We start from the raw sequence: 24753 nt of genomic DNA, 5'->3' as shown, positions 1-24753 counted from the left end.
GGTGACCAGGCCTAGAGGGCCTCTTGCCAGCAGGCAGGGAGGGGAGACCTAGGCAAAGCTGCCTGGAGCCAGATGTCTGGCAGCAAGGTGGAGGGTGGATTGGAGGAGGCAGGGAGACCAGTGAGGGGCAGGACCCACAGGATGCCATGAGGGTGAGGACAGAGGCGGGGTGGCAGACAAGGAGGCTGGGGAAGAAAACTGCACTGGGAAGAAACTCAAGCACCGTGCTGAGAACTGGGACACTCTTCCTGCCTTTCCCCCATCTCTTGCAACTATCAGTTGAGGTACACAGAGGTAAGCTCCAAGTCCCCCAGTGGATGCCTGAAACCATGAATAGTACCAAACTCCATATAGATGACTTTTTTTCCCATATATATAGCTTTGATAAAGTTAAATTTATAAATTAGACACAGTAAGAGAGTAACAACAATAATAAAATAGAACAATTATCTGGGCACAGTGGCTCACGCCTGTAATCCCAGCACTTTGGGAAGCCAACGCGGGTGGATCACTTGAGGTCAGGAGTTCGAGACCAGCTTGGCCAACATGGTGAAACCCCATGTCCACTAAAAATACAAAAATTAACCAGGCATGTGGCGCACGCCTGTAATCCCAGCTACTCAGGAGGCTGAGGCAGGAGAATTGCTTGAACTCGGGAGGTGAAGGTTGCAGTGAGCTGATATCATGCCACTGCACTCCAGCCTGGGTGACAGAGTGAGATTCTGTCTCAGAAAAATAAATAAATAAAATAGAGAAATTATAACAATATACTGTAATAAAAGTTATGTGAATGTGGACTGTCTGTCTCTGAAAATATCTTATTGTCCTGGACTTGCCCTTTTTCTTGTGATGAAGAAGGGGTGGAGCAGGGTGGTGCGAGATTTCGTCACTACTCAGAAGGATGCACCATTTCAAACTTACAAATTGTTTATTTCTGGAATTTTTCATTTAATAGTTTTGGACCATTATTGACTGTGGGTAACTGAAACCATGGACAAGGTGCGGTCGGGGGTGGCTACTGTATTTGTTGCCTGGAATTTCCTGTCCCTCCTGTCTATCTCAGTAAGATGATACGGGTAATCCAGGATGTCTATTTCTGCAATGAGGCAGAATATTTTAACAGCCAGTCTGACAGATGGGTCTCCGGTCTCTTAACGTTGCTTTATTTTACAGCAAGGGACACATGGAGCCCTTCGTTATTTAGTTAGTTTAGACACATCACACTTGGTTCTAAAAAAAGACCTCCTTCTAACTTTTATTCAATAAGTGCTTATTGGCTGATAAATGTTAAAGATATCATATATTGTTTGAAATACAATAATGTTTGTTACTAATTATTTGTAATACAATGTTCTTAAAATTAACTGCGCTCCTCTGAGCTCCACAGAAAGGCCAGAAGCACTACAGCCTGCCTTCCGCAAATGTTCCTTATTGTATAAAAGTAACACATGCCTATGAAAGAAAGCACAAAATTAAATGGAGTCAAAAGTAAAAGATCTCTATCTCCTCCCCACCATCCCTGCATTCTTAACCCACCCCTCAGAGGGGAGGCTGTAGCCTGACAGACATTTTCTGTGTATATCTTTTTATAATGTAGTTTTTAAAAAACCAGAAATGAGCTCACACTCTATTTCCTGTTTTGTAGCTTGCTTTTCTCTTCAACAATAGATCGCCTTTTGGAGGTCCAGGCATTGAATTGCACCCCATTCTATGTTTTGGCAGAAGAGTCCTCTCTATGCGGAGTTTTTTCTTACAGGGAAGGGTGGCCTTGAGCCCAGCCATCGTCAGTAGAAAAAGCAGACTTCAAATACACCAACTTAATTTGCAAGGGGATCCTTGGAAAAATGGCAGTTTTTGTCCTTTGTAGCGCATCGGCCTGTGGCTGGATATGTGCCTGGAACTCATGGAAACTCCAAGTGTCCCCAGGCAGCAAGGGGGTCCCAGGAGGAACTGGGCAATGGCCAGACCCAGAGAGCAGAAATGGGGTTTGTGGCTAGATCAGATTCTTACTGTAGGGAATCCTCAGAGCCCAAATAGAACATATTTAGACACGTTTTCCACTTCCTCCAGGGCTTTCATCATTGACATTGGGATACAGAATGGCAAATTGATTTATGTCAAGGAAAAGTTCCTCCCAGGAAAACTCATTGTAGCATTCACTCAGCAGGCTCTAGCAAAGATGTTTCTTTGGTATAATAGGTTAGCTTGTGGAACACAAAGAAAATCCTTGTTGACAAAAAGAGTCAAAGTCTGTAGAATATTTGATGAGATTTATTCTGAGCCAAATATGAGTGACCCTGAGAACATGTGTCCAAGGTGGTCAGGCTTGGTTTTACACATTTTAGTGAGATATAAGACATCAATTAATACACATAAGATGTATATTGGTTTGGTCCAAAAAGGCAGGACAACTGGGGGTTTCCAGGTCATAGGTGGATTCAAAGATTTTCAAATTGGCAATCAGTCGAAAGACTTACTATCTAGGACCAGGCATGGTGGCTCACGCCTGTAATCCCAGCATTTTGGGAGGCTGAGGTGGGTGGACCACTTTAGGCCAGGAGTTCAAGGTCAACCTGGCCAAACAGGGTGAAATCCCATCTCTACTGAAAATACAAAAATTAGCTGGGCATGGTGGCGCATGCCTGTAATCCCAGCTACTCAGGAGGCCGAGGCAGGAGAATCGTTTGAATCCAGGAGGCAGAGGCTGCAGTGAGCTGAGATCTCACCACTGCACTCCAGCCTGGGTGACAGAGTGAGACTAAGTCTAAAAAAAAAAAAAATTTACTATCTACAGACCTGGAATCAATAGAAAGGAATGTCTGGGTTATAGTAAGGGATTGTAGAGATCAAGGTTTTATAATGTCATGCAGATAAAGCCTCCAGGTAGTAGGCTTCATAGAGAATAGATTGTGTTTCTTATCAGACTTAAAGAGTCTGTTCTGTCAGTCTTAAGGTCTGTGTTGATATTAATGCTGGTCAGCTGGGCCTGAATTCCAGAAGGGAGGAGGGTATAAGGAAGCCTGTCGGCCTGTCTGACCCCCGCTTCCCATCATGGCCTAAGCTAGTTTTTCAGATTAACTTTGAAATGTCCTTAGCTGAAAGGAGGGGTCCATTCAGATGGTTAGGGGGCTTAGAATTTTATTTTTGGTTTACATTCTCCCCCTCCTGGCCAAAATTTGCCAGAGGCAACATCAATGGTCACCAAACTTTTATTTTGTCCCACAGTGTAGCCAGGGTGACATGGCTGCCTGCCCCAGGTCCATCTTGTCCTTTGGTGGGATCCCTATGGCCAAGGGACTTCAAGTCAAAAGACTTAACAGCCAATTTAAATGTTCTAGGCCAGACAAGAATGGACATGGACTGGCATTCATTAAACCTCACATTTTTTTTTTTTTTTTTTGAGATGGAGTCTCCCTCTGCGCCCAGGCTGGAGTGCAATGGCGCCATCTCGGCTCACTGCAAGCTCCGCCCCCTAAGTTCACGCATTCTCCTGCCTCAGCCTCCTGAGTAGCTGGGACTACAGGTATCCACCACCACGCCCGGCTAATTTTTTGTATTTTTAGTAGAGACGGGGTTTCACCTTGTTAGCCAGGATGGTCTGGATCTCCTGACCTCGTGATACGTCTGCCTCGGCCTCCCAAAGTGCTGGGATTATAGGCGTGAGTCACCGCGCCCAGCCAACCCTCACATTCTTTAAAGTAATATAAAAGCCAACAAACAAAATGCCAAAGGCAGGGTTATAAAATTCACTTATCTTTAACTTCTATGCATTGAGCTACTGTAATCTTGGTTTTAGTTACAGACTTAAAGCTTCTGTAATCTTGATTTTAGTTAAACAATTAGCTATACAAAACATAAAATCTTTTAAGCTGGCCGGGCACGGTGGCTCACGCCTGTAATCCCAGCACTTTGGGAGGCTGAGGCGGGTGGATCACAAGGTCAGGAGATCGAGACCATCCTGGCTAACACGGTGAAAACCCGTCTCTACTAAAAATACAAAAAATTAGCCAGGCGTGGTGGCAGGCACCTGTAGTCCTCGGGAGGCTGAGACAGGAGAATGGCGTGAACCCGGGAGGCGGAGCTTGCAGTGAGCTGAGATCGTTACCAGTGCACTCCAGCCTGGGTGACAGAGTAAGACTCCGTCTCAAAAAACAAACAAAAAAAACCCCAAAAAACCTTCTAAGCTAAGGCATTTAGAGACTTTTGTTGTGCTGCAATGCTTTTTTGTGATCTTTTAGTAATTTGTCCTAAGGTGGCTGATGTAAAAAATTTTTTAAACATATATCTATCTGCATAAACTCATAACTGGGTGTATTATACTCAGGAGGTGTTGTCATAAGGTATCTTTATATCCTTTTAGTAATAATTTTCTTTTAATTCTATAGGAAGCAGGAAATTGTTTATGGTTGGGATGAATGAAAAGGTGCCATGAATCCAGTAACCCAGGAGGCAGAATCCCTTATTTTACCTGCTGTTTAGGCATCTGTGTACCCATCCTTGATTTGGAGGGTCTGAACTAACTCTATCCCTCAAAACCAGCCCTTACAATCTCATGATTTTGGAGGACCAGGCATTGAATTGGACCCCATTCCCTGTTTTGGTGGAACACCTCTTCCACGATAGTCCCTGGGACTCGAGGTGGGGTGCTGGTAGAGTTTTAGCAGTAGGGCATTTACAGTAAGAAACAAATGGGCCCCAGGGGGATTCCAAATAAGGGAGATTCGCAGACTTTGTCCAATCATCTCTAGTCTTCAGAATCCCATGATTCTGGTTTTCTGGGAAGAAGTACAACTATGAGAGATAAATAACATTAATAATTTGACAATCAAAAGAGAATCCATGTGTCAGATCAGAAAAAAAGGAACCTATTTCATTAGGGTGCCAACTAAAAACATTTAGAAAATGATATCCTGATACTCTCCAAAGGATTACTGTAGCCAAGAAGTAATTCATGATTCAATCTTCACTCAAAAACAAATGTCAGGGCTGGAATCTAGTATCAGGTGTTATAATTTTTCTTTGAAACAATTTATCTTTCTCTAGCCCTCCTTTTCTACTAAAGAGAAACTATAGTAAGATCAATTTTGTGCAAAATAAGTTTTAGGCTTATTATACTTGGCCTGATTATTTACATAAAATGCAGCAATGATTGATTGGCCATATAGGCTCTTTTAAGGTTGGCTTTGCTGGAACTTTAACTAAAAATATGTTATTCTAGGCAAAGCGCTGGTAGAATAACCAATGTCTCCAATTGCTTTGTTTTAAAAGGAAAAAGACTCTTACTAAACTTATGCAAATAACGATATTGATATAAAATCAGAATACTCATGAACAGTTTCCAAATTTTGGAGAACTCAGGTAGAGAGAAAGGTAAATTTGCTCACAAAAATATTCTTTACCCAATTGCTCTAAACTATAAATAATTCAAAAGAAAAAGATTTCCTTGACTCATCTTTAACCAGAGCAGCAGGCTTCCAAACAAGATGTTGTTGTTCACCTTGGAACTGCCATTCACAAGTCAAGCAGCTCTTGTCAGATGAGAGCTGTTTATCAGGCACTGTAAAATCTACCAGCTGCTTACATGGTTAGATCAGTCCTAGGGGAAAAAGAGGCTCCCTGCTCATGAATACCTCCACTTTGCATCCCCAGGTAGCAAGATGCTATATAAACCATTTTTTTTATCATGGAATTATTTTGGGCATGATTATTTCCATTAGCATACGGGAAGTTTCAGTTAACATCCCATAGCAAGGCAGTAAATGTACCTCAAGTGGAAATTCTCTACTCCAGAGTCTCAGTAGTTGTCATTGGGAGGTGCTCACAGCTTTTGCCATAAGCCCCAGTGAACACTCCACAAAGAGCTACCAGTGGAGGATTTGTCCCAACCAGTACTCCAGCTTTTACCCAATATTCTGTGGGCTCAGGCAATCTTACTAGTTCCCATTTAGCACGTCCAATGAACATTTCTCAAAGGGCAGTGATATGGTTTGGATGTGTCCCCGCCCAAATCTCATCTTGAATTGTAGTCCCCATAATTCCTACATGTCGTGGGAGGGGTATCATGGGAGGTAATTGAATCACAGGGGTGGGTCTTTCCTGTGCTGTTCTCCTGATAGTGAATAAGTCTCATGAGATCTGATGGTTTTATAAAGTGGAGTTCCCTTGCACACGCTCTCTTTGCCTGCTGCCATGTAAGACATGATTTTGCTCCTTCTTCGCCTTCCGCCATGATTGTGAGGCCTCCTGAGCCATGTGGAACTGTGAGTCCATTAAACCTCTTTCCTTTATAAATTACCCAGTCTTACGTATGTCTTTATTAGTAGTGTAAGAACAGACTAATACAGGTAGATTTACATGCCTTCAGTTTTATAGTACTAGGTAGGAGAAACATCCCCCAGTCAGATACGATACCCATTTTCATAAGACATTTAGGTAAGGGAGTTGCAACTATATTACATAAAGCCTGTTTAAACATCTCAAATTTCATAATCCTGTAAATCTTTACATTCTTATGTTCTGGTACCAGGGACTTTTCTTCTCCACCCCCAAACTATTTTACCTTTTCTGGTGAAAAAGGACTTGGGTTCCCAGCAGGGAGTTGAGCCAAGGGACTCAGACTCTTTTGTCAATTTTTTATTTAATTTGTGTCAGTATTGCTCCAGGCAATGTCAGCTTTCTCATTATAACCTTTGCCTCTTGATTTTTCTCAAATCTCCCCAATCTGGGGCACATGCAGAAAACTAGTGTGGGGCCCTTGAATGTTGGTGTCACAGGTGTTTGAACCAGAGCTACTCCATCTTTAATAGGGGCTGGGTAAAATGAGGCTGAGACCTGCTGGGCTGCATTCATAGGAGATTAAGGCATTCTTAGTTACAGGATGAGACAGGAGGTCAGCACAAGATACAGGTCATAAAGACCCTGCTGATAAAACAGGTTGCTTTAAAGAAGCCGGCTAAAACCCACCAAAACCAAGACGGTGACGAGAGTGACCTCTGGTCATCTTCACTGCTACACTCCCACCAGCGCCATGACGGCTTACAGATGCCATGGCAACATCAGGCAGTTACCCTATGTGGTCTAAAAAGGGGAAGCATGAATAATCCACCCCTTGTATAGCATATCATCAAGAAATAACCATAAAAATGGGCAACCAACAGCCCTCGGGTCTGCTCTGACTATGGCATAGCCATTCTTTATTCCTTTACTTTCTTAATAAACTTGCTTTCACTTTACACTATGGACTCACCTCGAATTCTTTCTTGCATGGGATCCAAGAATGCCCTCTTGGGGTCTGGATCCGGACCCCTTTCCAGTAACATTGGGAGACCAGTAGTGGCTCCCTTTGGTCCACCCAAGCTTTGGTAAGTGTTATAAAGACCTTTGTTTTAACCTCCATCAATTTTCATTTTATTTATTTCATTTCTTAATGGCCATCTAAAGATTTTCACCCTTCTAGAACTAGTCCTTTGAGTTTCTTTTGCCTTTCCCATTTTTTTTGTTAATTAATGTTTTATTAGCATCTATAAGACCCATGAGGGACAGCAAATTTGGTAAGGCTTCTCAATCAGTCGTTTGGTTGTGCAGGAGTAATGTCACCTGGGGTTCGCATGTAGAAGGGGCCCCCTAACCATGGCATTTACCATGACCTGGGAAAGGCATATTCACTGGGAGAATATCCTGATCACCATAAAGCCAGGCCCACATGGTTTGCATATGAAGCATACCAGCTGCTTCATCTGGGGTGCTCCACATGGCATTTTATAGGGAAAGTTAGGAAGTCCACTTCTCAGGGTAAACAGACCTTACAGTGGCATTTATCCAGTCTACTGGGCTGGTTGTTCTCTCAGGAATAACCTCCTATGTGTCTGAATCACATATACTCATCAGAGATTGTTCAATAGTGAGCTGTGGGTCCTGCATCAACCCAAACATGCTCTTTCATTCTGTAGCATTTGAAATTATAGATATGGTCCTTAAAGTAGTTATTTTTATAACCCATTACAGTAAAGGTTTCTCAGGAAACTTATGATACCAATCTACAAAGTGGAACAATTATTTTACATTATATCCTCTGATTTTAATAGTTACTTGGTTTTGCCCTTCCCCCACACTGACTATCATCTTGGTATAATAACTACAGGTCTCAGAGGTAACTCTTGTTGCCCTGGCTTAATCTTAACTTTTGTGGGTAGCTAAGGGGCTAGTGGCCTGACCTGAGAGAGACCCACAACTGAGCTTGGTCCAGCCTTAAGGCCCAATTCAGCTCTCTTTGACTTTCATTTTGGCTATTACAGATAACAATAACCAGTTGAATATTTTGTTTTTTCCTTATTAGTCTGCATTTCCTTATGCATCCAGTGAACTAACTTCCTGGGAGTAGGAGTAGGATCCATCTCTAAATTCCACAGTAATCTTTACCTTTAGTAAATGAATACAGCCCAGCTGCAGCCCCTAAAGATGGGTTGACCATGTGGCCACCCAAGAGTCAAAGGTTTCTCATATCTCACCTTTAAAAATTTCTCTTTATTCATTTAGTTTTATGTATATAATTTTCCCTTTACTTAAATAAATATCCTCTAAACTAAAATAAAAAATTACATTTTCTTTAACAAAAACCACATCCTGTGTTTTTATAAACTTTACCCAAAACACAATTTATTTTTCTACGATTTTAACTCTTAGTAACCCAAATTACCAGTGAGAAAAACAGAGGATTACTTAATTTAACATAACGTGACTTTAAGATTTTAAACTACTGAAGAAAATGTTTGCAATTATATTTACCAAATTAATCTTACCAAATATTACTAAAGTCATGTGAACTAAAAGGCATCTGAGCTAGCTGTTATTAGTCTGATAAATACTTATTTTAAGCCAACTGATTAGAGCTCTTTTTATAGTTTGGTAGTGAAATATTACTTCCACATGACACATACAAGCATATAGACATAGCAGACATACAAAGGCAGATCCCATAATATTTTTCATTTGCCTGTTTCCAAAATTATCTCCCTTACATTAGACTATTTAAAAAAAAATTATAGGAGCCAACAAAAGTTGAAAGAGAGAGTTCCCATCCCAGGCCTTCCTAAAAGAGAGAAAGAGCTGAGGCAGTGGAGTACGGCAGAAATTGAACTTATGAGATATCAATCTGAAGAATTTTCAAAAAGAAAAAGATTATGGAATTTAAAAATTTAAAACTTCTTGCATTAAGAATAAGTCAATATTTTAAATAAAATCTTATTCTAACCAATCCTTTAGTTTTGTATTGGTGTATTTTTGATATCAAAGTCCAATTTCTAGAAAGACTTATATTTCCCAATTTTTTTTTTTTTTGTGATGGAGTCTTGCTCTGTCACTCAGGCTGGAGCACAATGGCATGATCTCAGCTCACTGCAACCTCCGCCTCCAGGGTTCAAGTGATTCTCCTGCCTCAGCCTCCTGAGTAGCTGGGATTACAGGCGCCTGCCACCACGCCCAGCTAATTTTTGTATATTTAGTAGAGACGGAGTTTCACCAGGTTTTGCCAGGTTGGTCTCGAACTCCTGACCTCAGGTGATCCACCCACCTCAGCCTCCCAAAGTGCTGGGATTACAGGCATGAGCCACTACACCTGGCCATATATTTCCCTTTTAATTATAGCCAACTTAATCATAACATTTTAAAAATAAATTCCTTTTTGGCTAGGCACGTTGGCTCACGCCTGTAATCCCAACACTTTGGGAGGCCAAGGCAGGTGGATCACGAGGTCAGGAGATCCAGACCATCCTGGCTAACACGGTGAAACACCGTCTTTACTAAAAAAAATACAAAAAAATTAGCTGGGCATGGTGGCGGGTGCCTGTAATCCCAGCTACTTGGGAGGCTGAAGCAGGAGAATGGCGTGAACCCAGGAGGCAGAGCTTACAGTAAACCAAGATCGCACCACTGCACTCCAGCCCAGGCAACAGAGTGAGACTCCATCTCAAAAAAAAAAAAAAAAAAAAAAATTCCTTTTTTACTAACCTTGTTACAACTTACACAATCATTCATAACATGCTTGGGCTTTCTGGTTTGTCCTAAACATCCCTCTTTCTTTTTCTTTTTTTTTTTTTTGAGATGGAGTCTGGCTCTGTCACCCAGGCTGGAATGCAGTGACGCGATCTTGGCTCATTGCAACCTCCGCCTCCCGGGTTCAAGTGATTCTCATGTCTCATTCAAGTGATTCTCATGCCTCAGCCTCCTGAGTAGCTGGGATTACAGGTGCCCACCACCAAGCCTGGCTAATTTTTGTATTTTTAGTAGAGATGGGGTTTTGCCATGTTGGCCAGGCTGGTCTTGAACTTCTAACCTCAGTTGATCTGCCTGCCTCGGCCCTCCAAAGTGCTAGGATTACAGGCATGAGCCACTGTGCTTGGCCAACATCCCTCTTTTTTAAACAACCAGTCATTTTATTTTAAGACAAAAATTTGCAATATACGATTCTCTGTCATACAAAGTTATTTTTCTTTTAACCTTTCTTACCAAAAGTACCTCTTTATATCTACAACTTTCTTTATAGATATAAAAATATATAGATATAAAGTTATTTTTCTGGTTCTTTTCACCTTGTTTTATATATAACCTTTAAATGACCTTTGAATTAGACAGAAATTATTTACCTTTTAACAAGGGTACTTTTTTTAGAAAAAGGTTTTCCTATAATCTTTTAAATTTGAAATTACTCAGAAATTTAATGAATATTTTTAATATAACCTTAGATTCTATATTATATGACATTTGTTTACAAGCATTTATTCCATTACATTTACCTGATTACTTATTTTGTTTTTAATAGTTTACCTAGATTATTATGAAAACTGTGATAGTCATCATTTAAAGTTATTTTTCTCTTAACAACCTTTATGGCCTGTGAATTTCACTGTTTAAGTAAAAAACTTAAGGTTAAATATATGGGCATTTTACCAATAACATAGGATTTAGTTGTTTTCATTGAACCAGTGATATTAGATGTCTTATTTATCAAAAATTACACAAGCAGGGCAGGTGCAGTGGCTCACACCTGTAATCCCAGCACTTTGGGAGCCTGAGGTGGGTGGGTCACCTGAGGTCAGGAGTTTGAGACCAGCCTGGCCAACATTGCAAAACCCTGTCTCTACTAAAAACACAACAATTATCCAGGTGTGGTGGCACGTGCCTGTAGTCCCAGCTACTCGGGAGGCCGAGGCAGGAGACGCTTGAACCTGGGAGGCTAAGGTTGCAGTGAGCCAAGATTGCACCACTGCACTCTAGCCTGGGCAGCAGAGGGAGACTCTCTCTCAAAAAAAAAAAAAAAAATTACACAAGCAAAGAATCATTCTGTCATGGGCTGGTTTCATACTTTTCTAGCCCTTATGTCAAATTTTGACACAGTGTAGTGTTTAGCAGAGATAAGTATGAAACTGCTTAATAAATGCAAACAAAAAATGCTGACAATTCTTAAGACATTCCTAATATTACTTTACCAATAATTTCAAAGCTTCAAGGTCATAGGCAGATTCAAAGATTTTCTGATTGGCAATTGGTTGAAAGAGTTATTATCTAAAGACCTGGAATCAATAGGAAGGAATGTCTGGGTTATAATAGGGGTTGTAGAGACCAAGGTTTTATGCAGATGAAGCCTCCAGATAGCAGGCTTCAGAAAGAATAGATTGTAAATGTTTCTTATCAGACTTAAAGAGTCTGTTCTATCAGTCTTAAGGTCTGTGTTGATATCAGTACTGGTCAGCTGGGTCTGAATTCCAAGACAGAAAGGTATAATGAGGCCTGTCTGACTCCCCCTTCCCATCATGGCCTGAGCTAGTTTTTCAGGTTAACTTTGGAATGCCCTGTCCATTCAGATGGTTAGCAAGCTTAGAATTTTATTTTTGGTTTACATCCTTTACACTTGCATATGGATAATGGTACAACAATGTTTACTACAGGATTATTTGTTAATATTTTAGAAATTGGCAACAATGCAAATGTCCGTGGGCAGGGGAATGAATCAATAAATTGAGGTGTGTTTATGGGATAGAATACTTGACAGCAATGAAAATGAATGGACTAAATCTTGAAATAATGATGAAAGAGCAAGCAGTAGGCCGGGCATGGTGGCTCACAACTGTAATCCCAGCACTTTGGGAGGCCGGGGCAGGCGAATCACTTGAAATCAGGAGTTTGAGACCAGCCTGGCCAACATGGTGAAACCCCATCTCAACTAAAAATACAAAAAATTAGCCAGGCGTGGTGGCAGGTACCTGTAATCCTAGCTACTTGGGAGGCTGAGGCAGGAAAATTGCTTGAACCTGGGAGGCAGAGGTTGCAGTGAGCCGATTTGCCACTGCACTGCAGCCTGGGTGACAGAATGAGACTTCATCTCAAAAAAGAAAAAAGAAAAAAAAAAGAGCAAGCAGCAGAATGATATGTATGGTGTGAGCCCATTTAAAAAACACACACAATGCAGCATGTTGTTTATGGATACATGTAATTTGTAGTAAAAGTGTAAAAACAGCAGTGTTGTTGTTGTAGTGGTGACCTTGGGGAGGGAGAAGGGAAAAAGGCTGCCTGTCTCGGCCATGCTAGAGACTTCACCTTCACCAATAATGTCAATTTCTTTCTTTTTTTTTGAAATGTTAGAGGAATTTATTATATTATATTATTTATTAGAATCTCCTTTTTTGTCCTTTTATTTTTTCTCAGCTTTATTGAGGTATAATTGACAAATGAAAAGTGTGTATATTTGGCCAGGCATGGTAGCTCACGCTTATAATCCCAGCATTTTGGGAGGCCAAGGCACGTGGCTCACCTGAGGTCAGGAGTTTGAGACCAGCCTGGCCAACATGGAGAAACCTCGTCCCTACTGAAAATACAAAAATTAGCTGGGCATGGTGGTGCGCTCCTGTAATCTCAGCTACTGGGGAGGCTGAGGCAGGAGAATCACTTGAACCAGGTAGGTGGAAGTTGCAGTGAGCCAGGAGATGGCGCCACTGTACTCCAGCCTGTTGACAGAGCAAGACTCAATCTCAAAAAAAAAAAAATTGTGTATATTTACAGTGTACAATGTGATCTTTAAATATATGTATATGTTGTGAAATGATTATACCACAATTAAGTAACATATCCATGATCTCACATAGTTATCTTTGTGTGTGGTGAGAACATTCAATATCTCCTCTCTTAGTAATTTTCAATAACATAATACATTATTATTAACTATAGCAACCATACTGTACAATAGATCTCCAGGTATTCATCCTACCTAACTCAAATTTTTGTACTCTTTGAGCAACATCTCCCCAGGTCCCCACCCCCAGCCCCTGGCAACCACCATTGTGTTCTCTGCTCCTGAGTTTGACTTTTTTTAGATTCCACATATAAACAAGATCATGCAGCATTTGTCATTCTGTGTCTGGCTTATTTCATTTAGCATAATATCCTACAGATTCGTTCATGCAGTTGAAAATGAATTTTCTAAACCCATAGCCAACATTATACTTAATGGGAAAAGTTGAGAGCATTACCTCTGAGAACTGGAACAAGACAAGGATGCACACTTTCACCACTTCTATTCAACACAGTACTGGAAGTTCTAGGCAGAGCAATCAGACAAGAGATGCTCTTTATTTCTTTAAAGGAGATATGTATTTCTTTATTTCTCTCCACTTTAAATCAGTAAAGTGGAAGTCAAACTGTCACTGTTTGCTGATGATATGATTATATACCTAGAAAACCCTAAAGACTCATTTAAAAAGCTCCTAGAACTAATAAATGAATTCAGTAAAGTTTCAGGATACAAAATTAATGTACACAAATTAGTAGCACTGCTTTACACCAACAATGACCAAGCCGAGAATCAAATTAAGGACTCAACCCCTTTTACAATAGCTATAATAGCTACAAAAAACTAAAATACTTAGGAATATACCTAACCAAGGAGGCAAAAGACCTCTACAAGGAAAACTACAAAACGCTGCTGAAAGAAATAATAGATGACACAAACAAATGGAAACATATCCCATACTCATGGATGGGTAGAATCAATACTGTGAAAATGACCAAACTGCCAAAAGCAATCTACAAATTTAATGCAATGCCCATGAGAATGCCACCATCATTCTTCGCAGAACAGAAAAAAACAATCCTAAAACTCATATGGAACCAAAAAAGAGCCCACATAGCCAAAGCAAGACAAAGCAAAAAGAACAAACTTGGAGGCATCACATTACCCAGCTTCAAACTATACTATCAGGCTACAGTCACCAAAACAGCATGGTACTGGCATAAAAATAGGCACACAGACCAATGGAACAGAATAAAGAACCCAGAAACAAAGCCAAATACTTACAGCCAACTGATCTTCAACACAGCAAATGAAAACATAAAGTGGAGAAAGGACATCCTATTCAACAAATGGTGCTGGGATAATTGGCAAGCCACATGTAGAAGAATGAAACTGCATCCTCATCTCTCACCTTATACAAAAGTCAACTCAATACGGATCAAAGACTTAAATATAAGACCTGAAACCATAAAAATCCTAGAAGATAACATCAGAAAAACCCTTCTAGACATTGTATTAGGCAAAGACTTATTGATCAAGAATCCAAAGCAAATGCAACAAAAACAAAGTTAAATAGATGGGACTTAATTAAACTAAAAAGCTTCTGCACAACAAAATAATAATAATAATGATAATAATAATAATTAGCAGAGTAAACAGACAACCCACAGAGTGAGAGAAAATCTTTGCAAGCTATGCATCTGACAAAGGACTAATATCCAGAATCTGCAAGGAACTCAAAGAAATCATCAAGAAAAAAACAAACAATCTCATCAAAAAGTAGGCTAAGAACATGAACAGACAATTCTCAAAAGAAGATATACAAATGACCAACAAACATATGAAAAAATGCTCAACATCACTAATTATTGGGGAAATGCAAATCAAAACCCACAATGCAATACCACCTTACTCCTGCAAGAATAGCTGTAATAAAAAAAAATCAAAAATTAATAGATGTTGGTGCAAATGTGGTAAAAAGGGAACACTTTTACACCGTTGGTTGGAATGTAAACTTTCCACTATGGAAAGCAGAGTGAAGATTCCTTAAAGAACTAAAAGTAGATCTACCATTTGATCCAGCAATGCCACTACTGAGTATCTACCCAGAGGAAAAGAAGTCATTATACAAAAGAGATACTTGCATATGCATGTTTATAGCAGCACAATTTAAAATTGCAAAAATATGGAACCAACCCAAAGTGGATAAAGAAAATGTTATATCTATCTATCTATCTATAGATATAGATCATATATAAAATGTTATATATATACATACATACATATATTTATGTGTGTGTGTGCGCATATATATATATATATATGAGTGGATAAAAAGGAAGGAAATAATGAGCATTCGCAGCAACCTGGATGGAATTGGAGACCATTATTCTAAGTGAAGTAACTCAGGAATGGAAAACCAAGCATCGTATGTTCTCACTTATAACTGGGAGCTGATCTATGTGGATGCAAAGGCATAAGAATGATACAGTGGACTTTGGGGACTCAGGAAAAGGGGCAGTGAGGAATAAAAGACTACACATTGGGTACAGTGCGTACTGTTCAGGTGATGGGTGCACCAAAATCTCAGAAATCACCACTAAAGAACATATCCATGTTTAAAAAAAAGAAAGAAAATGAATTTTCTTCTTTCTTAAGGCTGAATAGCATTCTATTGTGTGTATATATACTACGGGTTTTTTAAAATCCACTTATCCATTGATGAACACTTAGGTTGCTTTCATATCTTGGCTATTGTGAATAATGCTGCAATGAACACAGGAGTGCAGATATCTCGTTGACACAGTGATTTCATTTGTATACACACCCAGAAGTGGGATTGCTAGATCATAGGGTAGTTCTATTTTTAATATTTTGAGGAACTTCCATATTCCTTCCCATAATGGGTTTTATATTCCCACCAATAGTGTACAAGATTTCCTTTTTTTCCACATCCTTGCCAACACTTGTTAGTTTTTGTCTTTTTGATAATAACAGGTGTGAGATGATTTATAGTTTTGATTTGCATTTCTCTGATGATTAGTGATGTTGAACATTTTTTCCATATACCTGTGGGCCATTTGTGTGTCTTCTTTTGAGAAATATCTATTTCAGATTCTTTGTCAATTTTTTAATTGGGTGATTTATTTTCTTGTTATTGAGTTGTTTGAGTTTCTCATGTATTTTGGATATTAACCTCTTATCAGAATGTATGGTTTGAAAATATTTTTTCCCATTTCATAGTTGTCTCTTTACTCTGTTGGTATTTTATCTTTTTTTTTTTTTTTTTTGAGATGGAGTCTTTGCTCTTGTTGCTTAGGCTGGAGTGCAATGGTGCGATCTCGGCTCACCGCAACCTCTGCCTCCCAGGTTCAAGCTATTCTCCTGCCTCAGCCTCCTGAGTAGCTGGGATTACAGGCATGCGCCACCACGCCCGGCTAATTTTGTATTTTTAGTAGAGACAGGGTTTCTCCATGTTGGTCAGGCTGGCCTCAAACTCCCAACCTCAGGTGATCCGCCCACCTCGGCCTACCAAAGTGCTGGGATTACAGGTGTGAGCCACCGTGCCCGGCCCTGTTTTGTTTTCTTTCTTGTGAAAAACAAACAAACAAACAAATAAACAAAAACGCTTTTTAGTTTGATGCAATCTCATTTGTCTATTTTGGCTTTTGTTGCCTGTGTTTTCAAGTCAAATCCAAAAAATCATCACCCAGGCCAATGTCAAGAAGCTTTTCCTCTATGTTTTTGTCTAATAGTTTTATAGTTTCAGGTCTTAAGTTTAAGTCTCTAATCCATTTTGAATTTATTTTTATGTGGCATGAGATAATGGCCTAATTTTATTCTTCTACATGTAGACATCCAATTTTCCCAAGACCATTTATTGAAAAGACTATTCTTTTCCTATTGCATGTTCTTGCCATCTTTGCTGAAGATAAATTGACCATAAATGTACAAATTTATTCCTGGGTGCTCTATTCTATTCTATTGGTCTATATGTCTATTTTATGGTACCATACATATATTTTGAAGTCAGATAGTATGACGTCTCCAGCTTTGTTCTTTTTGCTTAAGATTGCTTTGGCTATTCAGGGTCTTCTGTGGTTCCATACCAATTTTAGGATTTTTTTTTCCATTTGTATGAAAAATGTCTGGCCGGGCGCGGTGGCTCACGCCTGTAATCCCTGCACTTTGGGAGGCAGAGGCGGGCGGATCACGAGGTCAGGAGATTGAGACCATCCTGGCTAACACAGTGAAACCCCATCTCTACTAAAAATACAAAAAATTAGCCGGGCGTGGTGGCGGGCGCCTGTAGTCCCAGCTACTCGGGAGGCTGAGGCAGGAGAATGGCCTGAACCCAGGAGGCGAGCTTGCAGTGAGCCGAGATTGTGCCACTGTACTCCAGCCTGGGCGACACAGCGAGACTCCGTCTCAAAAAAAAAAAAAAAAAAAAAAAAAAGAAAAATGTCACTGGAGCTCTCTCCTGATGCCATGTAAGACATGCCTTGCTTCCCCTTGGCCCTCCACCACGATTGTAAGTTTCCTGAGGCATCCCCAGCCATGCAGAACTGTGAGTCAATTAAACCTCTTTTGTTTATATATTTAAAAAAAAAGAAAAGAAAAATGTCATTGGAATTTTGATAGGGATTGCATTTGATCTATAGATTACGTGGAACTTTTAACAATATTAATTCTTTCAATCCATGAATATGGGGTATCTTTCCATTCATTTGTGTCTTCATTTTTTTCAGCAACATTTTATAGTTTTTAGCATACAGATCATTCACCTCCTTAGTTAAATTTATTCCTAAGTAATTTTTATGCTATTATACATGGGATTGTTTTCTTGATTTCTTTTTTAGATAGTTTATTCTTAGTGGACAGAAATGCTACTGGTTTTTGTATGTTGATTTTGTATCCTGCCACTCTACTGAATTTGTTTATTAGTCCTAACAGGTTTTTTTTGTTTTCTCCTTTCCTGAGGCTCAAACCTAACATTTTTTTGGTAGAATATTTAGGGTTTTCTATATATATAAAGTCATGTCATCTGCCAACAAAGACAACTTTACTTCTTTCTTTCTGATCTGGATGCTTTTTATTTCTTTTTCTTGCCTAGTTGTTCTGGCTAGGACCTCCAGTACTATTAATATATTTAATTGAAACGGTAAAAGTGGGCATCCTTGTCTTGTTCCTGATCCTAGAGGAAAAGCTTTCAGCTTTTCACTGTTGAGTATGATATTAGTTGTGGGCTTGATAATAATATTATCTCATAATATGACTTTTATTATATTGAGCTATATTCCTTCTCTACTTAATTTGTTGTGAGTTTTTTTAATCATGAAAGGGTGTTGAATTTTATTAAATGCTTTTCTCCATGTATCGAGATGATAACAATTTCTATGCTTCATTCTGTTAATGTGGTATATCAGATTTATAGACTTGTGGTTGATGAACCATCCTTGCACTCCAGAGGTAAATCCTACTAGATGATGGTGAATGAAAGAAACCTGTGCTGTTCTCCTTGGAGAGGAAGAGGAACATGATGGGGAAGGGCCAACAAGGGGCTTCATATATACTCCGTGGTGATGTTCTAACATAATTCATAAACTGGGTTGCAGGTACCTCAGAATGTTGTTGCTTTTGTGTTTATGCTGTTATTGATATACATTAAATGTATTCTTTTGTATATACAAAATGTTCCACAATGTGTTTTTATAAAAACTCTATGAACATTAACCATGATGAAACACAAGTCTACTCTAACAAATAATTGTTTTCCAATGACTGCTGCTCTTTTTATTGTTGGAAAGACCTTACTGGCACTAGTCATTGATCAGACTTGGAATTAAAATGTTTAGGCATGAAAGATACTCCAAGCACAAGACCCGTGGATCAGTAAGGGTTTTTTTTGGTCAGAAGCAACACAAACTGTCTCTGACTAGCATGCAGAAAAGAAATGTGCTGGTGGGATTTGAGATAGAACATAGATGCTCCAACTCTCAGGGAGGACAGGACAGGGAAGAGCTCCTGATGTGGCAGTGGAGCCAAAGAACCTGCTGTTGGCCTAGCGTGGCAGCTCCAGCTGTTACACTCTTTCTGTCCCTTGGCTCAAGACTCAAATTCCAGAGATGAGGGAATCTGGTAGGGCTGGTTGCAGGTTTACCCTGGGCCTGTGGGACTATCAGCTCTGCATGGCATTATAGCCCCAACTCACAAAAATGAGGGGAAGGTTAAAAGAGGTTCAGTGAAGTGTAAAAACAGTGATGAAAAACAGAAGTGTAAATACTGTAACTCAGAAAAAGAGTGGCTGAGACTCTAATGTGAATCACTTTCACTGGGACATATGAATCTGAGAGTAGGATGAGTTCAAGCAAGCAGCCAAAAATTTGAGTGAATAAAGCCAAACAATAGAAACCAAAAATCCAAAAGTACAAACAGGAAGCACGATGACTACCTGGAAATTATGTTTTGCTCGACTGGGCATCCATTAGTCCAGCTTTGAGTGTGTACTATGTTGTGAGGCTCAGCCCCTTCAGCTTTGAGCATCACTGCAGACTAGGTGATCTGAGACGACCTCTCACTGCAAAACAGTGCAGAGGACACACCCTTTGAGTTATCCTTGCTCCCACTAACTTTAGGAGAAGATTCCAAGAAAAATGAGCTGCTAACCTCTGGGAGAGGAGGGGTTGCCTTAGGGGCAGCAGCACAGCTGTTAAAACACTACCAGCAGAGAGGGTAGGAAGCCAAGCCACAGTCCCTGGTTAGTGGCGCCCTCTGGTGACCAGTAGAGGCAGAAGCAACTTCTGTCTGGAAGAAAGTGTATCCAAGTTAGAGCCCTATATTAGGAACAAAAAATGAATTCACAATTATTAGGAAGGCACACAGGAAATGCAAGCCACATTGTGTGAGAGTAGATGAAACTAAAAACATTTGGAATCCCCCTCTCCCCCAAATAGCAGATCTTGGAACTGTCGAATACCAAATATAGAGCAGATATATATGAAATGGTTGCAGAAATAATGGATGTAATGACACAGATGAGCTCCTGACAAGATGCAACCAGAAACAAACAGGGAGATTTAAAAACATGTCTTCTAGAAATAAAAAAAATTGAATGTTGAATTTTTAAAAACCTCCAGAGGATGGTTGAACAGAAAATTAGACAAAGATGAAGAGAGAATTAATAAACTGGAAGATATGTCTACAGTAATCACCCAAAATGCAACACAAAGTGATAAAAAATTAAAATATGAAGGCTTTGATGAGATATATGAAGGATGGAATGAGAAAGTCTAACATATATCTATTTGAAATCCCAAAAGTAAAGAATAGAGAGCCTGAAGAAGAGGCAATATTTGCAAAGATAATGGCTGAGATTGTTTCAGAACTTATGAAAAAATATAAATACACAAAGCTAGAAAGCATAATATATCCTACAATAATAAATTCAAAATAAATTAATGCTTAAAGTATCATAGTAAAACCATAGTACACCAAAAATGAAAGAAGTTCTTAACAGGGGCCAGAGGAAAAGGACAGAGCACCTATAATGGAAAAACAATTGGATTTCAGGGAGACCTTAAACAATGGTACTCAGAAGACAGAGAAAAAGCACCTCCAGAGAACTGAGAGAAAATAACTCTTAACCTAGAGTTGTATACCCACAAAACCATTTTTCAGAAAGGGATACAAAAAAATACATTTTTACATTAGGAAAAAAAAAACACATTTGTCATCAAGAAGCTTGTACTAAAATTTCTAAAGACTATTCATGGAAGAGATACTCAAATCTAAATAATTATTATCTGAATAAAATGATAAAGTATAATGTATGGAACTAAAATATGGAACGAGAGCATGAGCAGAAGTTTAAAGTATTTTAAGCTTGTCATATTATCATGAAAGAGTTAAGATAGTAATTAATGTTAGAGGTGATTAAGTTAAATGTGCATTTCGAATGTTCATTGCAGCACTATTCACAATAGCAAAGACATGGAATCAACCTAAATTCCCATCAATGATAGATTGGATTTTAAAAATGTGGTACATATATACCATGGAATATACACAATGGAATACCATGCAACCATAAAAAAGAATGATACCATGTCTTTTGCAGAAACAAACGGATGGAGCTGGAGGCCATTATCCTTAGCAAACCAATGCAGGAACAGAAAACCAAATACCACATGTTCTCACTTATAAGTGGGAGCTAAATGGTGGGAATACATGGACACCAAGAGTGGGGCAACAGACACTGGGGCCTTCTTGAGGGTGAGAGGTGGGAGGAGGGAGAGGAGCAGAAAAAATAAATCAATAATCCCAATAAACATAAGAGGAGTATGCGTATCAATTAAAAAGACAGAGGCCCGGCACGGTGGCTCACACCTATAATCCCAGCACTGTGGGAGCCTGAAGCAGGTGGATTGCTTGAGCTCAAGAGTTCAAGACCAGCCTGGGCAAAACCCTGTCTCTACAAAAAAAAGAAAAAAAAATTATCCAGGAGGATCACTTGAGCCCAGGACGTTGAGGTTGCAGTGAGCCGAGATTGCATCATTGTACTCCATTTTATAAAACTGTTGTGACCAGAGGCTTTCAGGAACCTACTCTTGTCATTTCCCCAAGGAACAAAAGTTCAGTACTCATTAATTCAGTGTTCGTCAGGACTTTATAAAACATAGCTACAGCGAATAATGAGAATCAACCGTAGTTCAATTTACCAAGAATAGTTGACAATTCTAAACTTGTGTGTCTGGGTGAAAATGGCTTCAAAACACATAAAGCAAAAATTGCTATAACTATAGGGAGAAATGGGCAAATACACTAGTATAATAGGAGGCACCTTTCTGAATGATCGATAGGTCAAGTAGACAAAAAATCAGGAATAATTCAGAAAATTTGAATAGCACAGTCAACAAGTTGGAGGATAATTGACAGATATTGACAGTACATTTTCCTCAAGCAAATATGGTACAGGTACGACAATTCTTATCACATATTAGGCCACAAAGCACGTCTCAGAGATTTTGAAGATTTGTATTACAGAGATCACATTCTCCAACCAACTGGGTTAGAAGTCTGTATCAAAAAGGTAAATAAAACTAGTCATATGTTTGGGAAATTTAAGAACACATTTGTAAGTAGCTCAAGAGTCAAACAATAATCACAATGGAAATGTAAAAATAGAACTGAATGATAAGGAAATCACAAGGTATCAAAAGTTAAGAGCTACAGAGAAATGGTACTTAGGGGAAATACAGTGCCTTAAAGACTTATATTAGAAAGGAGGGCTAAAGTTAACACACTAAATGCCAGCTAAAAATTTTAGGAAAATAGGCCGGGCGTGGTGGCTCCCGCCTATAATCCCAGCACTTTGGGAGGTCGAGGTGGGTGGATCACGAGGTCAAGAGTTTGAGACCAGTCTGATCAACATGGTGAAACCCTGTCTCTACTAAAAATACAAAAATTAGCCAGGAGGCTGAGGCGGGAGAATTGCTTAAATCTGGGAGGTGGAGGTTGCAGTCAGCCGAGATCATGCCACTGCACACTAGCCTGGGCAACAGAGCGACACTCTGTCTAAAAAAAAAAAAATTAGGAAAATAACACAAACTCAAAGAAGGTAGAAGAAAACAGACAATAAAAGATAAGGGCAGAAAATAATAAACTAGAAAACTAAGTACAAAGAGAAGTTCAACAAAGAAATGTATACTTTGATATGTGCTGGAGTCACATTGGAGACTTGTGACAAATGATGCTGGCATAACTAAGTATCCACACCATGCACAAAAAATGAATCCATACAGTTGAGGACTTACATGTGAAAAACAAGACTTCAAGGGTTTGAGAAGAAGATAGAGTAGAATAGATCTCTGATGCTGAGCTACGGAAGAATTTCTTAAACAAGACACAAAGAGTCCTAACTGAATAAGATGAATACATGTGAGTTCATGAAAATTAAGACTTCTGGTCTTAAGTGGAGACAGGGTTTCACCGTGTTAGCCAGGATGGTCTCGATCTCCTGACCTCGTGATCCGCCTGTCTCGGCCTCCCAAAGTGCTGGGATTACAGGTGAGAGCCACCGTGCCCGGCTGGATACGGGTATTAAGCAAAGAACAACCGAATGAGAAACACATTCCGGGCCACCACGTTCTCACCTGGAAAGCTCAGGAAATGCCTTTGTCCTGCCAGGGTGACTGGGGATTGTGAGGGAGGAAACATATGGTAATGAAAGCTCTTTGAGGGCCGGGTGCAGTGGCTCATATCTATATAATGGCTAATGCTTTGGGAGGTTTAGGTGGGAGGATCACTTGAGCCCAAGAGTTCGAGACCAGCGTGGGCAACACAGTGAGACCCCATCTCTTCAAAAAAATATAATATGAAAAATTAGCCAGACTTGGTGGCACAGGCCTGTAGTTCCAGCTACTTGGGAGGCTGAGGCTGGAGGATCACTTGAGCCCAGGAGTTCGAGGCTGCAGTGAGCTGTGATTGCACCACTGCACTCTAGCCTGGACAACAGAGCAAGAACTTGTCTCTAAAAACAATAAAAAATAAAAATTTAAAATACAGCTCTTTGAGACCTGTGATGTGGATCAAATTAAAGAATCAACTCCCACTTCTCCCACTGCCAAAAATTTTCTGTTCTTGTAGCAGAAGCCAATACCCCCGCCCCCCTGCCCAGGGTTAAAGGTGAGGGAGGGTGGTGAAGCCGGCAGGACATCAGGGGAACCATGGGGGAAGGAGGTAGCGGCTCCCTTTGGACTCAGGCCTCACTTTATTATTATTATTATTATTATTATTATTATTATTATTATTATTATTTTGAGACGGGCTGTCACTCTGTCGCCCAAGCTGTAGTGCAGTGGTGCGATCTCAGCTCACTGCAACCTCCACCTCAGCTTCCCAAGTACCTGGGACTATAGGTGTGTGCCACCACGCCTGGCTAAATTTTTGTATTTTTGGTAAAAGACAGGGTCTCACCATGTTACCCAGTCTGGCCTCAAACTCCTGAGCTCAAGCAATTTGCCTGCCTCGGCTTTGCAAAGTGCTGGGATTATAGGCGTGAGCCACCGTGCCCAGCCAGGCTCCACTTTCTCACCAGCCTTCCTGCCTTCCATCAGCCATTCATCTACCCATCCAGTAAGGATCTTCTGAGCGTCTGCACCAGAGGCCTGTGCACCCACCCTCCCTCTGTGGCTCCGTGGAATTAACATCTTACCTCAACCTTGTCGACACTTCTCGAGTCCTGGCATTTGGGCTGAAACCAAAGCTGCTCACAGTGGCTGGAGTGGCAGATCCCATCTGGGCCTCTGGTTTGGCAGAGCTGGTCTGGTAGCTTAGATTGGACCCGGAAACTGAGAGGCTAAAGAAAACTGGGCTAAGTCTGAAAGAAACCACCCTGGGAGTGTAAGATGCTGACGGGGACTGGAAATTCCAAACCCACCCCAGTTGTGGGCTTCCTCAGTCCAGTCTGACAAGCATGTGTGGACACAGGGCGGGCGCTGAGTGGGATAGACAGACCGTGGCCACGACCAGAGAAGACTTTGTAATCCAGCAAAAAGCTTGCCTTCTCAGACTAGGAGAGAGCCTGGCTTCCAGAAGAGCCCTGCCAAGGCTAAGCAACAAGGAGGCCTTTCATCCTAGCTCCTCGTAAGTCCCCATGTCCAGACAGTTGCTTGGTGGTGCCATGGTAACCGTGA

General features: G+C 40.2%; 1 protein-coding gene across 4 annotated transcripts in view; it reads right to left on the bottom strand.

Annotated features, from left to right (window-relative positions):
- The window catches only part of GINS3 (GINS complex subunit 3), a 109064-nt gene extending 84319 nt beyond the window's left edge, over positions 1–24745 (bottom strand). For 2 of the 4 annotated variants that reach the window (XM_063797208.1, XM_063797209.1), the window contains exon 1: positions 24273–24723. The gene's annotated coding sequence lies outside the window, so the exon portion shown is untranslated. Of the gene's footprint in view, positions 1–24272 lie in introns of all 4 variants that reach the window. The other 2 variants (XM_063797207.1, XM_063797210.1) reach the window with 2 other exon arrangements.
- Positions 24746–24753: the final 8 nt, after the last annotated feature.

The sequence above is a fragment of the Pan troglodytes genome, chromosome 18 (assembly GCF_028858775.2).
Source record: "Pan troglodytes isolate AG18354 chromosome 18, NHGRI_mPanTro3-v2.0_pri, whole genome shotgun sequence".
NCBI lineage: Eukaryota > Metazoa > Chordata > Mammalia > Primates > Hominidae > Pan > Pan troglodytes.
This window is presented reverse-complemented; position numbering and strand designations above follow the sequence as displayed.